The sequence below is a fragment of the Schistocerca cancellata genome, unplaced genomic scaffold, assembly GCF_023864275.1.
Source record: "Schistocerca cancellata isolate TAMUIC-IGC-003103 unplaced genomic scaffold, iqSchCanc2.1 HiC_scaffold_1100, whole genome shotgun sequence".
Classification (NCBI taxonomy): Eukaryota; Metazoa; Arthropoda; class Insecta; order Orthoptera; family Acrididae; genus Schistocerca; species Schistocerca cancellata.
The window spans coordinates 5,366,027-5,378,820 of record NW_026047099.1 but is presented as its reverse complement, the minus strand read 5'-3'; the positions used below and the strand labels follow the sequence as shown (position 1 = coordinate 5,378,820).

The 12,794-nt window shown below is 53.9% G+C and overlaps 12 non-coding genes across 12 annotated transcripts; all 12 read left to right on the top strand.

Moving 5' to 3' along the window:
* The first annotated feature begins 1,724 nt into the window (after positions 1-1,724).
* On the top strand, positions 1,725-1,843 carry LOC126154993 (5S ribosomal RNA). Its single transcript, XR_007532515.1, has one exon. It is a non-coding gene; the product is annotated as a 5S ribosomal RNA (ribosomal RNA).
* Positions 1,844-2,687: 844 nt separating this feature from the next.
* On the top strand, positions 2,688-2,806 carry LOC126155079 (5S ribosomal RNA). Its single transcript, XR_007532595.1, has one exon. It is a non-coding gene; the product is annotated as a 5S ribosomal RNA (ribosomal RNA).
* An 839-nt stretch (positions 2,807-3,645) lies between these two features.
* Positions 3,646-3,764, top strand: LOC126155482 (5S ribosomal RNA). The gene has a single exon (XR_007532941.1). It is a non-coding gene; the product is annotated as a 5S ribosomal RNA (ribosomal RNA).
* An 852-nt stretch (positions 3,765-4,616) lies between these two features.
* Positions 4,617-4,735, top strand: LOC126154655 (5S ribosomal RNA). Its single transcript, XR_007532199.1, has one exon. It is a non-coding gene; the product is annotated as a 5S ribosomal RNA (ribosomal RNA).
* An 844-nt stretch (positions 4,736-5,579) lies between these two features.
* On the top strand, positions 5,580-5,698 carry LOC126155076 (5S ribosomal RNA). Its single transcript, XR_007532593.1, has one exon. It is a non-coding gene; the product is annotated as a 5S ribosomal RNA (ribosomal RNA).
* An 839-nt stretch (positions 5,699-6,537) lies between these two features.
* Positions 6,538-6,656, top strand: LOC126154776 (5S ribosomal RNA). Its single transcript, XR_007532312.1, has one exon. It is a non-coding gene; the product is annotated as a 5S ribosomal RNA (ribosomal RNA).
* Positions 6,657-7,502: 846 nt separating this feature from the next.
* On the top strand, positions 7,503-7,621 carry LOC126155480 (5S ribosomal RNA). The gene has a single exon (XR_007532940.1). It is a non-coding gene; the product is annotated as a 5S ribosomal RNA (ribosomal RNA).
* An 846-nt stretch (positions 7,622-8,467) lies between these two features.
* Positions 8,468-8,589, top strand: LOC126155347 (5S ribosomal RNA). The gene has a single exon (XR_007532846.1). It is a non-coding gene; the product is annotated as a 5S ribosomal RNA (ribosomal RNA).
* An 846-nt stretch (positions 8,590-9,435) lies between these two features.
* On the top strand, positions 9,436-9,554 carry LOC126155047 (5S ribosomal RNA). Its single transcript, XR_007532565.1, has one exon. It is a non-coding gene; the product is annotated as a 5S ribosomal RNA (ribosomal RNA).
* Positions 9,555-10,395: 841 nt separating this feature from the next.
* Positions 10,396-10,514, top strand: LOC126154802 (5S ribosomal RNA). The gene has a single exon (XR_007532337.1). It is a non-coding gene; the product is annotated as a 5S ribosomal RNA (ribosomal RNA).
* An 843-nt stretch (positions 10,515-11,357) lies between these two features.
* On the top strand, positions 11,358-11,476 carry LOC126154962 (5S ribosomal RNA). The gene has a single exon (XR_007532486.1). It is a non-coding gene; the product is annotated as a 5S ribosomal RNA (ribosomal RNA).
* An 832-nt stretch (positions 11,477-12,308) lies between these two features.
* Positions 12,309-12,427, top strand: LOC126155479 (5S ribosomal RNA). The gene has a single exon (XR_007532939.1). It is a non-coding gene; the product is annotated as a 5S ribosomal RNA (ribosomal RNA).
* The last annotated feature ends 367 nt before the right edge of the window (positions 12,428-12,794 follow it).

Genomic DNA, 12,794 nt, shown 5'->3' with positions numbered 1-12,794 from the left:
TTGCCTTGAACTTTTTCCATAAACACTCAACATTGTCAGTGTCGGAACAGAAATTTTCGTTTTGATCTGTTAGGTAGTCTGAAATCTGCCTTCTATTACTCTTGCTAAACAGATAAACCTTCCGCCCTTTTTTTATAATCCTATTAACTTCCAAATTCAGGGATGCTGCAACGGCCTTATGATCACTGATTCCCTGTTCTGCACTTACAGAGTCGAAAAGTTCGGGTCTGTTTGTTACCAGTAGGTCCAAGATGTTATCTCCACGAGTCGGTTCTCTGTTTAATTGCTCGAGGTAATTTTCGGATAGTGCACTCAGTATAATGTCACTCGATGCTCTGTCCCTACCACCCGTCCTAAACATCTGAGTGTCCCAGTCTATATCTGGTAAATTGAAATCTCCACCTAAGACTATAACATGCTGAGAAAATTTATGTGAAATGTATTCCAAATTTTCTCTCAGTTGTTCTGCCACTAATGCTGCTGAGTCGGGGGGTCGGTAAAAGGAGCCAATTATTAACCTAGCTCGGTTGTTGAGTGTAACCTCCACCCATAATAATTCACAGGAACTATCCACTTCTACTTCACTACAGGATAAACTACTACTAACAGCGACGAACACTCCACCACCGGTTGCATGCAATCTATCCTTTCTAAACACCGTCTGTACGTTTGTAAAAATTTCGGCAGAATTTATCTCTGGCTTCAGCCAGCTTTCTGTACCTATAACGATTTCAGCTTCAGTGCTTTCTATCAGCGCTTGAAGTTCCGGTACTTTACCAACGCAGCTTCGACAGTTTACAACTACAATACCGATTGCTGCTTGGTCCCCGCATGTTCTGACTTTGCCCCGCACCCGTTGAGGCTGTTGCCCTTTCTGTACTTGCCCGAGGCCATCTAACCTAAAAAACCGCCCAGCCCACGCCACACAACCCCTGCTACCCGTGTAGCCGCTTGTTGCGTGTAGTGGACTCCTGACCTATCCAGCGGAACCCGAAACCCCACCACCCTATGGCGCAAGTCGAGGAATCTGCAGCCCACAAGGTCGCAGAACCGTCTCAGCCTCTGATTCAGACCCTCCACTCGGCTCTGTACCAAAGGTCCGCAGTCAGTCCTGTCGACGATGCTGCAGATGGTGAGCTCTGCTTTCATCCCGTTAGCGAGACTGGCAGTCTTCACCAAATCAGATAGCCGCCGGAAGCCAGAGAGGATTTCCTCCGATCCATAGCGACACACATCATTGGTGCCGACATGAGCGACCACCTGCAGATGGGTGCACCCTGTACCCTTCATGGCATCCGGAAGGACCCTTTCCACATCTGGAATGACTCCCCCCGGTATGCACACGGAGTGCACTTTGGTCTTCTTCCCCTCCCTTGCTGCCATATCCCTAAGGGGCCCCATTACGCGCCTGACGTTGGAGCTCCCAACTACCAGTAAGCCCACCCTCTGCGACCGCCCGGATCTTGCAGACTGAGGGGCAACCTCTGGAACAGGACAGGCAGCCATGTCAGGCCGAAGATCAGTATCAGCCTGAGTATCAGCCAGAGACAGAGCCTGAAACCGGTCACTCTGCTGGGACGCCGGGCGCGCCTCCCCGCGCCGTCCTCGAGGAACTGGTGGTTGCGGAAGGAAGCGCTTTCGTCAAATGCGGCCGAAAACTAACATTTTGTGTGTTGGAAGAAAAGCCGAACGTGAATTCTGCCGTGCTCCTACATTAGATGAGCGCCATCGGCCATACCATGATGAATACACCGGTTCTCGTCCGATCACCGAAGTTAAGCATCATCGGGCCCGGCTCGTACTTGGATGGGTGACCGCCTGGGAAACCCGGGTGCTGTTGGCTCCCTTCCTGTTTTTTTTTTTTTGTTATGTCGCCAGCCCAATTTTCAAACTACCTTTCTGTTGTGACAAAGATGCTTCCTTAAGCCTTTTAAACTACTGTAATGGTACGAAAATGCAGTAATTAACTCACTTTGAGGGAGAATGTGCTAACCAAGTTTGCCAAGAAGACTTTGAAAACGACAAAACAGTACGAATCGGCAGGTGATGTCTGAAATACGTCTCCGCCTATTGTTGTGTAGGAGTGTAGAGTTCCAAATTTGATTTGTAACCACGAATTTATTCCTTAGTCGTCTCGTCTCGTCTCGTCTCGTCTCGTCCCGCAGACGTTTGTCGTGCTTGCGCTGTCATATGGACCACGACCCGACCGGCAGCGAGCGGCAGTCGAGCAATGTCGGGACAAGTCGGGACGGGGACAGGGACAGGGATAGGAATGGTGCGAATGCACTGCAAACTACGCAGACACCTGGTGTGAGGCGAGGCGAGGCGAGGCGAGGAAGCCCACATCGCTACCAGTGGGCCCTCCAGCACGACACTGCCTCACCCCGCACAGGCCCTCCGCTGAACACCAGGGACAAGATGCGTCCTCCGCTAGTGTCGAAGGCTGCACGCGCCCAGCGAATGACAGGGGGTGCAACGAGCAGCAGTGCGTCTCACACACGCGGCGGTGCGCCCGCCAATTCGGCCGTCATTCTGCTGCGACGCCGGGCGCGCCTCCCCGCGCCGTCCTCGAAGAACTGGCGGTTGCGGAAGGAAGCGCTTTCGTCAAATGCGGCCGAAAACTAACATTTTGTGTGTTGGGAGAAAAGCCGAACGCGAATTCTGCCGTGCTCCTACATCAGATGAGCGCAAACGGCCATACCATGATGAATACACCGGTTCTCGTCCGATCACCGAAGTTAAGCATCATCGGGCCCGCCTAGTACTTGGATGGGTGACCGCCTGGGAAACCCGGGTGCTGTTGGCTCCCTTCCTGTTTTTTTTTTTTTGCTATGTCGCCAGCCCAATTTTCAAACTACCTTTCTGTTGTGACAAAGATGCTTCCTTAAGCCTTTTAAACTACTGTAATGGTACGAAAATGCAGTAATTAACTCAGTTTGAGGGAGAATGTGCTAACCAAGTTTGCCAAGAAGACTTTGAAAACGACAAAACAGTACGAATCGGCAGGTGATTTCTGAAATACGTCACCGCCTAGTGTTGTGTAGGAGTGTAGAGTTCCAAATTTGATTTGTAACCACGAATTTATTCCTTAGTCGTCTCGTCTCGTCTCGTCTCGTCTCGTCCCGCAGACGTTTGTCGTGCTTGCGCTGTCATATGGACCACGACCCGAGCGGCAGCGAGCGGCAGTCGAGCAAAGTCGGGACAAGTCGGGACGGGGACAGGGACAGGGATAGGAATGGTGCGAATGCACTGCAAACTACGCAGACAACTGGTGTGAGGCGAGGCGAGGCGAGGAAGCCCACATCGCTACCAGTGGGCCCTCCAGAACGACACTGCCGCACCCCGCACAGGCCCTCCGCTGAACACCAGGGACAAGACGCGTCCTCCGCTAGTGTCGAATTCTGCACGCGCCCAGCGAATGACAGGGGGTGCAACGAGCAGCAGTGCGTCTCACACACGCGGCGGTGCGCCCGCCAATTCGGCCGTCACTCTGCTGGGACGCCGGGCGCGCCTCCCCGCGCCGTCCTCGAGGAACTGGCGGTTGCGGAAGGAAGCGCTTTTGTCAAATGCGGCCGAAAACTAACATTTTGTGTGTTGGGATAAAAGCCGAACGCGAATTCTGCCGTGCTCCTACATTAGATGAGCGCCAACGGCCATACCATGATGAATACACCGGTTCTCGTCCGATCACCGAAGTTAAGCATCATCGGGCCCGGCTAGTACTTGGATGGGTGACCGCCTGGGAAACCCGGGTGCTGTTGGCTCCCTTCCTTTTGTTTTTTTGTTATGTCGCCAGCCCAATTTTCAAACTACCTTTCTGTTGTGACAAAGATGTTTCCTTAAGCCTTTTAAACTACTGTAATGGTACGAAAATGCAGTAATTAACTCAGTTTGAGGGAGAATGTGCTAACCAAGTTTGCCAAGAAGACTTTGAAAACGACAAAACAGTACGAATCGGCAGGTGATTTCTGAAATACGTCACCGCCTATTGTTGTGTAGGAGTGTAGAGTTCCAAATTTGATTTGTAACCACGAATTTATTCCTTAGTCGTCTCGTCTCGCCTCGTCTCGTCTCGTCCCGCAGACGTTTGTTGTGCTTGCGCTGTCATATGGACCACGACCCGAGCGGCAGCGAGCGGCAGTCGAGCAAAGTCGGGACAAGTCGGGACGGGGACAGGGACAGGGATAGGAATGGTGCGAATGCACTGCAAACTACGCAGACACCTGGTGTGAGGCGAGGCGAGGCGAGGCGAAGCGAGGCGAGGAAGCCCACATCGCTACCAGTGGGCCCTCCAGCACGACACTGCCGCATGCCGCACAGGCCCCCCCGCTGAACACCAGGGACAAGATGCGTCCTCCGCTAGTGTCGAAGGCTGCACGCGCCCAGCGAATGACAGGGGGTGCAACGAGCAGCAGTGCGTCTCACACACGCGGCGGTGCGCCCGCCAATTCGGCCGTCACTCTGCTGGGACGCCGGGCGCGCCTCCCCGCGCCGTCCTCGAGGAACTGGCGGTTGCGGAAGGAAGCGCTTTCGTCAAATGCGGCCGAAAACTAACATTTTGTGTGTTGGAAGAAAAGCCGAACGTGAATTCTGCCGTGCTCCTACATTAGATGAGCGCCAACGGCCATACCATGATGAATACACCGGTTCTCGTCCGATCACCGAAGTTAAGCATCATCGGGCCCGGCTCGTACTTGGATGGGTGACCGCCTGGGAAACCCGGGTGCTGTTGGCTCATTTCCTGTTTTTTTTTTTTTGTTATGTCGCCAGCCCAATTTTCAAACTACCTTTCTGTTGTGACAAAGATGCGTCCTTAAGCCTTTTAAACTACTGTAATGGTACGAAAATGCAGTAATTAACTCACTTTGAGGGAGAATGTGCTAACCAAGTTTGCCAAGAAGACTTTGAAAACGACAAAACAGTACGAATCGGCAGGTGATGTCTGAAATACGTCTCCGCCTATTGTTGTGTAGGAGTGTAGAGTTCCAAATTTGATTTGTAACGACGAATTTATTCCTTAGTCGTCTCGTCTCGTCTCGTCTCGTCTCGTCCCGCAGACGTTTGTCGTGCTTGCGCTGTCATATGGACCACGACCCGACCGGCAGCGAGCGGCAGTCGAGCAATGTCGGGACAAGTCGGGACGGGGACAGGGACAGGGATAGGAATGGTGCGAATGCACTGCAAACTACGCAGACACCTGGTGTGAGGCGAGGCGAGGCGAGGCGAGGAAGCCCACATCGCTACCAGTGGGCCCTCCAGCACGACACTGCCTCACCCCGCACAGGCCCTCCGCTGAACACCAGGGACAAGATGCGTCCTCCGCTAGTGTCGAAGGCTGCACGCGCCCAGCGAATGACAGGGGGTGCAACGAGCAGCAGTGCGTCTCACACACGCGGCGGTGCGCCCGCCAATTCGGCCGTCATTCTGCTGCGACGCCGGGCGCGCCTCCCCGCGCCGTCCTCGAGGAACTGGCGGTTGCGGAAGGAAGCGCTTTCGTCAAATGCGGCCGAAAACTAACATTTTGTGTGTTGGGAGAAAAGCCGAACGCGAATTCTGCCGTGCTCCTACATCAGATGAGCGCAAACGGCCATACCATGATGAATACACCGGTTCTCGTCCGATCACCGAAGTTAAGCATCATCGGGCCCGCCTAGTACTTGGATGGGTGACCGCCTGGGAAACCCGGGTGCTGTTGGCTCCCTTCCTGTTTTTTTTTTTTTGCTATGTCGCCAGCCCAATTTTCAAACTACCTTTCTGTTGTGACAAAGATGCTTCCTTAAGCCTTTTAAACTACTGTAATGGTACGAAAATGCAGTAATTAACTCAGTTTGAGGGAGAATGTGCTAACCAAGTTTGCCAAGATGACTTTGAAAACGACAAAACAGTACGAATCGGCAGGTGATTTCTGAAATACGTCACCGCCTATTGTTGTGTAGGAGTGTAGATTTCCAAATTTGATTTGTAACCACGAATTTATTCCTTAGTCGTCTCGTCTCGTCTCGTCTCGTCCCGCAGACGTTTGTCGTGCTTGCGCTGTCATATGGACCACGACCCGAGCGGCAGCGAGCGGCAGTCGAGCAAAGTCGGGACAAGTCGGGACGGGGACAGGGACAGGGATAGGAATGGTGCGAATGCACTGCAAACTACTCAGACACCTGGTGTGAGGCGAGGCGAGGCGAGGCGAGGAAGCCCACATCGCTACCAGTGTGCCCTCCAGCACGACACTGCCGCACCCCGCACAGGCCCTCCGCTGAACACCAGGGACAAGACGCGTCCTCCGCTAGTGTCGAATTCTGCACGCGCCCAGCGAATGACAGGGGGTGCAACGAGCAGCAGTGCGTCTCACACACGCGGCGGTGCGCCCGCCAATTCGGCCGTCACTCTGCTGGGACGCCGGGCGCGCCTCCCCGCGCCGTCCTCGAGGAACTGGCGGTTGCGGAAGGAAGCGCTTTTGTCAAATGCGGCCGAAAACTAACATTTTGTGTGTTGCGATAAAAGCCGAACGCGAATTCTGCCGTGCTCCTACATTAGATGAGCGCCAACGGCCATACCATGATGAATACACCGGTTCTCGTCCGATAACCGAAGTTAAGCATCATCGGGCCCGGCTAGTACTTGGATGGGTGACCGCCTGGGAAACCCGGGTGCTGTTGGCTCCCTTCCTGTTTTTTTTTTTTTTTTGTTATATCGCCAGCCAATTTTCAAACTACCTTTCTGTTGTGACAAAGATGCTTCCTTAAGCCATTTAAACTACTGTAATGGTACGAAAATGCAGTAATTAACTCAGTTTGAGGGAGAATGTGCTAACCAAGTTTGCCAAGAAGACTTTGAAAACGACAAAACAGTACGAATCGGCAGGTGATTTCTGAAATACGTCACCGCCTATTGTTGTGTAGGAGTGTAGAGTTCCAAATTTGTTTTGTAACCACGAATTTATTCCTTAGTCGTCTCGTCTCGTCTCGTCTCGTCTCGTCCCGCAGACGTTTGTCGTGCTTGCGCTGTCATATGGACCACGACCCGAGCGGCAGCGAGCGGCAGTCGAGCAAAGTCGGGACAAGTCGGGACGGGGACAGGGACAGGGATAGGAATGGTGCGAATGCACTGCAAACTACGCAGACACCTGGTGTGAGACGAGGCGAGGCGAGGCGAAGAAGCCCACATCGCTACCAGTGGGCCCTCCAGCACGACACTGCCGCACCCCGCACAGGCCCTCCGCTGAACACCAGGGACAAGATGCGTCCTCCGCTAGTGTCGAAGGCTGCACGCGCCCAGCGAATGACAGGGGGTGCAACGAGCAACAGTGCGTCTCACACACGCGGCGGTGCGCCCGCCAATTCGGCCGTCACTCTGCTGGGACGCCGGGCGCGCCTCCCCGCGCCATCCTCGTGGAACTGGCGGTTGCGGAAGGAAGCGCTTTCGTCAAATGCGGCCGAAAACTAACATTTTGTGTGTTGGAAGAAAAGCCGAACGCGAATTCTGCCGTGCTCCTACATTAGATGAGCGCCAACGGCCATACCATGATGAATACACCGGTTCTCGTCCGATCACCGAAGTTAAGCATCATCGGGCCCGGCTAGTACTTGGATGGGTGACCGCCTGGGAAACCCGGGTGCTGTTGGCTCCCTTCCTGTTTTTTTTTTTTTTTGTTATATCGCCAGCCCAATTTTCAAACTACCTTTCTGTTGTGACAAAGATGCTTCCTTAAGCCTTTTAAACTACTGTAATGGTACGAAAATGCAGTAATTAACTCAGTTTGAGGGAGAATGTGCTAACCAAGTTTGCCAAGAAGACTTTGAAAACGACAAAACAGTACGAATCGGCAGGTGATTTCTGAAATACGTCACCGCCTATTGTTGTGTAGGAGTGTGGAGTTCCAAATTTGATTTGTAACCACGAATTTATTCCTTAGTCGTCTCGTCTCGTCTCGTCTCGTCTCGTCCCGCAGACGTTTGTCGTGCTTGCGCTGTCATATGGACCACGACCCGAGCGGCAGCGAGCGGCAGTCGAGCAAAGTCGGGACAAGTCGGGACGGGGACAGGGACAGGGATAGGAATGGTGCGAATGCACTGCAAACTACGCAGACACCTGGTGTGAGGCGAGGCGAGGCGAGGCGAGGAAGCCCACATCGCTACGAGTGGGCCCTCCAGAACGTCACTGCCGCACCCCGCACAGGCCCTCCGCTGAACACCAGGGACAAGATGCGTCCTCCGCTAGTGTCGAAGGCTGCACGCGCCCAGCGAATGACAGGGGGTGCAACGAGCAGCAGTGCGTCTCACACACGCGGCGGTGCGCCCGCCAATTCGGCCGTCGCTCTGCTGGGACCCCGGGCGCGCCTCCCCGCGCCTTCGTCGAGGAACTGGCGGTTGCGGAAGGAAGCGCTTTCGTCAAATGCGGCCGAAAACTAACATTTTGTGTGTTGGGAGAAAAGCCGAACGCGAATTCTGCCGTGCTCCTACATTAGATGAGCGCCAACGGCCATACCGTGATGAATACACCGGTTCTCGTCCGATCACCGAAGTTAAGCATAATCGGGCCCGGCTAGTAGTTGGATGGGTGACCGCCTGGGAAACCCGGGTGCTGCTGTTGGCTCCCTTCCTGTTTTTTTTTTTTTTTGTTATATCGCCAGCCCAATTTTCAAACTACCTTTCTGTTGTGACAAAGATGCTTCCTTAAGCCTTTTAAACTACTGTAATGGTACGAAAATGCAGTAATTAACTCAGTTTGAGGGAGAATGTGCTAACCAAGTTTGCCAAGAAGACTTTGAAAACGACAAAACAGTACGAATCGGCAGGTGATTTGTGAAATACGTCACCGCCTATTGTTGTGTAGGAGTGTAGAGTTCCAAATTTGATTTGTAACCACGAATTTATTCCTTAGTCGTCTCGTCTCGTCTCGTCTCGTCTCGTCCCGCAGACGTTTGTCGTGCTTGCACTGTCATATGGACCACGACCCGAGCGGCAGCGAGCGGCAGTCGAGCAAAGTCGGGACAAGTCGGGACGGGGACAGGGACAGGGATAGGAATGGTGCGAATGCACTGCAAACTACGCAGACACCTGGTGTGAGGCGAGGCGAGGCGAGGCGAGGAAGCCCACATCGCTACGAGTGGGCCCTCCAGAACGTCACTGCCGCACCCCGCACAGGCCCTCCGCTGAACACCAGGGACAAGATGCGTCCTCCGCTAGTGTCGAAGGCTGCACGCGCCCAGCGAATGACAGGGGGTGCAACGAGCAGCAGTGCGTCTCACACACGCGGAGGTGCGCCCGCCAATTCGGCCGTCGCTCTGCTGGGACCCCGGGCGCGTCTCCCCGCGCCTTCTTCGAGGAACTGGCGGTTGCGGAAGGAAGCGCTTTCGTCAAATGCGGCCGAAAACTAACATTTTGTGTGTTGGGAGAAAAGCCGAACGCGAATTCTGCCGTGCTCCTACATTAGATGAGCGCCAACGGCCATACCGTGATGAATACACCGGTTCTCGTCCGATCCCCGAAGTTAAGCATTATCGGGCCCGGCTAGTACTTGGATGGGTGACCGCCTGGGAAACCCGGGTGCTGTTGGCTCCCTTCCTTTTGTTTTTTTGTTATGTCGTCAGCCCAATTTTCAAACTACCTTTTTGTTGTGACAAAGATGCTTCCTTAAGCCTTTTAAACTACTGTAATGGTACGAAAATGCAGTAATTAACCCAGTTTGAGGGAGAATGTGCTAACCAAGTTTGCCAAGAAGACTTTGAAAACGACAAAACAGTACGAATCGGCAGGTGATTTCTGAAATACGTCACCGCCTATTGTTGTGTAGGAGTGTAGAGTTCCAAATTTGATTTGTAACCACGAATTTATTCCTTAGTCGTCTCGTCGCGTCTCGTCTCGTCTCGTCCCGCAGACGTTTGTCGTGCTTGCGCTGTGATATGGACCACGGCCCGAGCGGCAGCGAGCGGCAGTCGAGCAAAGTCGGGACAAGTCGGGACGGGGACAGGGACAGGGATAGGAATGGTGCAAATGCACTGCAAACTACGCAGACACCAGGTGTGAGGCGAGGCGAGGCGAGGCGAGGAAGCCCACATTGCTACCAGTGGGCCCTCCAGCACGACACTGCCGCACCCCGCACAGGCCCTCCGCTGAACACCCGGGACAAGATGCGTCCTCCGCTAGTGTCGAAGGCTGCACGCGCCCAGCGAATGACAGGGGGTGCAACGAGCAGCAGTGCGTCTCACACACGCGGCGGTGCGCCCTCCATTTCGGCCGTCACTCTGCTGGGACGCCGGGCGCGCCTCCCCGCGCCGTCCTCGAGGAACTGGCGGTTGCAGAAGGAAGCGCTTTCGTCAAATGCAGCTGAAAACTAGCATTTTGTGTGTTGGGAGAAAAGCCGAACGCGAATTCTGCCGTGCTCCTACATTAGATGAGCGCCAACGGCCATACCATGATGAATACACCGGTTCTCGTCCGATCACCGAAGTTAAGCATTATCGGGCCCGGCTAGTACTTGGATGGATGACCGCCTGGGAAACCCGGGTGCTGTTGGCTCCCTTCCTGTTTTTTTTTTTGTTATGTCGCCAGTCCAATTTTCAAACTACCTCTCTGTAGTGACAAAGATGCTTCCTTAAGCCTTTTAAACTACTGTAATGGTACGAAAATGCAGTAATTACCTTAGTTTGAGGGAGAATGTGCTAACCAAGTTTGCCAAGAAGACTTTGAAAACGACAAAACAGTACGAATCGGCAGGTGATTTCTGAAATACGTCACCGCCTATTGTTGTGTAGGAGTGTAGAGTTCCAAATTTGATTTGTAACCACGAATTTATTCCTTAGTCGTCTCGTCTCGTCTCGTCTCGTCTCGTCCCGCAGACGTTTGTCGTGCTTGCGCTGTCATATGGACCACGACCCGAGCGGCAGCGAGCGGCAGTCGAGCAAAGTCGGGGCAAGTCGGGACGGGGACAGGGACAGGGATAGGAATGGTGCGAATGCACTGCAAACTACGCAGACACCTGGTGTGAGGCGAGGCGAGGCGAGGCGAGGAAGCCCACATCGCTACCAGTGGCGCCCTCCAGCACGACACTGCCACACCCCGCACAGGCCCTCCGCTGAACACCAGGGACAAGATGCGTCCTCCGCTAGTGTCGAAGGCTGCACGCGCCTAGCGAATGACAGGGGGTGCAACGAGCAGCAGTGCGTCTCACACACGCGGCGGTGCGCCCGCCAATTCGGCCGTCGCTCTGCTGGGACGCCGGGCGCGCCTCCCCGCGCCGTCCTCGAGGAACTGGCGGTTGCGGAAGGAAGCGCTTTCGTCAAATGCGGCCGAAAACTAACATTCTGTGTGTTGGGAGAAAAGCCGAACGCGAATTCTGCCGTGCTCCTACATTGGATGAGCGCCAACGGCCATACCATGATGAATACACCGGTTCTCGTCCGGTCACCGACGTTAAGCATCATCGGGCCCGGCTAGTACTTGGATGGGTGACCGCCTGGGAAACCCGGGTGCTGTTGGCTCCCTTCCTTTTGTTTTTTTGTTATGTCGCCAGCCCAATATTCAAACTACCTTTCTGTTGTGAATAAGATGTTTCCTTAAGCCTTTTAAACTACTGTAATGGTACGAAAATGCAGTAATTAACTCAGTTTGAGGGAGAATGTGCTAACCAAGTTTGCCAAGAAGACTTTGAAATCGACAAAACAGTACGAATCGGCAGGTGATTTCTGAAATACGTCACCGCCTATTGTTGTGTAGGAGTGTAGAGTTCCAAATTTGATTTGTAACCACGAATGTATTCCTTAGTCGTCTCGTCTCGTCCCGCAGACGTTTGTCGTGCTTGCGCTGTCATATGGACCACGACCCGAGCGGCAGCGAGCGGCAGTCGAGCAAAGTCGGGACAAGTCGGGACGGGGACAGGGACAGGGATAGGAATGGTGCGAATGCACTGCAAACTACGCAGACACCTGGTGTGCGGCGAGGCGAGGCGAGGCGAGGCGAGGAAACCCACATCGCTACCAGTGGCGCCCTCCAGCACGACACTGCCACACCCCGCACAGGCCCTCCGCTGAACACCAGGGACAAGATGCGTCCTCCGCTAGTGTCGAAGGCTGCACGCACCCAGCGAATGACAGGGGGTGCAACGAGCAGCAGTGCGTCTCACACACGCGGCGGTGCGCCCGCCAATTCGGCCGTCGCTCTGCTGGGACGCCGGGCGCGCCTCCCCGCGCCGTCCTCGAGGAACTGGCGGTTGCGGAAGGAAGCGCTTTCGTCAAATGCGGCCGAAAACTAACATTTTGTGTGTTGGGAGAAAAGCCGAACGCGAATTCTGCCGTGCTCCTACATTAGATGAGCGCCAACGGCCATACCATGATGAATACACCGGTTCTCGTCCGATCACCGAAGTTAAGCATCATCGGGCCCGGCTAGTACTTGGATGGGTGACCGCCTGGGAAACCCGGGTGCTGTTGGCTCCCTTCCTTTTGTTTTTTTGTTATGTCGCCATCCCAATTTTTCAAACTACCTTTCTGTTGTGACAAAGATGCTTCCTTAAGCCGTTGAAACTACTGTAATGGTACGAAAATGCAGTAATTAACTCAGTTTGAGGGAGAATGTGCTAACCAAGTTTGCCAAGAAGACTTTGAAAACGACAAAACAGTACGAATCGGCAGGTGATTTCTGAAATACGTCACCGCCTATTGTTGTGTAGGAGTGTAGAGTTCCAAATTTGATTTGTAACCACGAATTTATTCCTTAGTCGTCTCGTCTCGCGTCGTCTCGTCTCGTCCCGCAGACGTTTGTTGTGCTTGCGCTGACATATGGACCACGACCCGAGCGGCA